We start from the raw sequence: 1,794 nt of genomic DNA on the forward strand, positions 1-1,794 counted from the left end.
GAGTTTTCTTTATTTTCATGACTATGAAAATTGTAGATTCACTGAAGGCATCATATGTCTTATATTCTAGGTTCTTCAAAGTGGCCACCTTTTGCTTTGATTACTGCATCACACAGTCTTGGCATTCTCTTGATGAGACTTATTATCAGTTGTTTCTCGCTTTTTTTGTTAAGTATATAATTCCACATTTGTTAATTCATAGTTTTGATGCCTTCAGTGTGTATCAACTATTTTCATTGTCATGAAAATAAAGAAAACTCTTTGAATGAGAAGGTGTGTCCAAACTTTTAGTCTGTACCGTAGCTATAATTCAATCAATTTGACAAATATTGTGCTCAAACTGACTGTGGTAGTAGCTGAGAGTCATTCCCAACACAGCCTCTAAAAACCCATTGCTTGACATCTTTGCTCAAAACTTTCTGTTTTAGTCGACTCTGTTTCTCTGTTAGCAAAATATCTCATGAGCCAGTGCACAGATTTTATTAAAACTTTCAGAAATGAATTTGCTGATAAACTTTTAACACAAAATGGCTATAACTCAGTCAATTTCACATTTATCAATAATATGCATCATCCTCAACACACTCTGAGGGCTAACAGATCTCATAAGATCCATATCTCATCACATGTTTACAGAGTTTGACCAAAATGGCTGCACCTCTACATTCAAGAGTTTGAGCCTAATGATCTCTCAAGCCGATTATTTCAGGTCAGACACATTTCACAAGCAGCCCCAAGAGGCTTTTGAGCCGGACCAACGGATCAGCTCCATTCAGACAGAAAAAAAGAGAACAAGTTGAATGAAAGAACCTGACTCCACTGCAAGAAGCGATGCTGTGGTTCTGCCACTAGAGGGCAGCAGATACATTGTATAATTACACAACTGTTTGCGGCTGCAGAAAGTGTGTCACTTGGCTGAGAGACAGCTGACCTGAATCAGACAAAATATTACAGACATGCATTAGGAGGCAGCATTACTAAACTTACAACAGTGGACCCCCCCCCCCCTTCACTCTGAGGCCCAACACCTCAGAATAATCAGGAGCAAAGACTCTGCAGGTCAAAGATCAGCTGAAGGGTCTGTGCAGGCAGATCTGGGTCACTGTCCTGATGAAGACCCCCTGTTTGTTTTCCACTTTGAACTCCCACACATTCAAAATTAGCCTGCTCAGAAACGGCCTGGTGTTGTGGCTCACATCATTGCCCGAGACACCAAACCACGGCTTGAGATGTTTTCAGAGTTTTTGTTTGTTGCTTCTTTTTTTTTTCCACAGCTGATCGGCCTCGCACGTTTCAGAGATAATGTTGAGGTCAGGTCAACGACGTGCAGAATTCTGAGGTGAAATGGCTTCAAGTGTTTCTGAACTCAAACACAAATCACTTCAGGTGAACACAGGGGGGCCTCAAAAAAAATTAAAAAACTAAAAGCTAGAACAGATAGGTTTTGTTATGTTGCTGTCCATAAACCATACAGGACAATCACCTTCTGATAGGTCTGCTTTAGTTTTTACAGTTTATATTTTTATTGAAACTCTTCAGCTTATTAAAGCTGGTCCTCTAATTATTTATATTTATAAAATATACATGCTGGCTCAGAGCTGTCGCCTCCTGAATTCGTAGCACATTTATCAAGTCCAAGGCTTCACACTAATCACTGATGGTGGCTGTCTTTATTCAAGGAGAATCAAATCAAATCAACTTTATTTATAAAGCGCTTTAAAACAGCGGCTGTTGACACAAAGTGCTGTACTGGCCAAAAACAATAAAACAAATCAACAATAAAAACACTAAAAA

This window comes from Austrofundulus limnaeus, unplaced genomic scaffold, assembly GCF_001266775.1.
Source record: "Austrofundulus limnaeus strain Quisiro unplaced genomic scaffold, Austrofundulus_limnaeus-1.0 Scaffold0, whole genome shotgun sequence".
In the NCBI taxonomy this organism is placed as follows: Eukaryota; Metazoa; Chordata; class Actinopteri; order Cyprinodontiformes; family Rivulidae; genus Austrofundulus; species Austrofundulus limnaeus.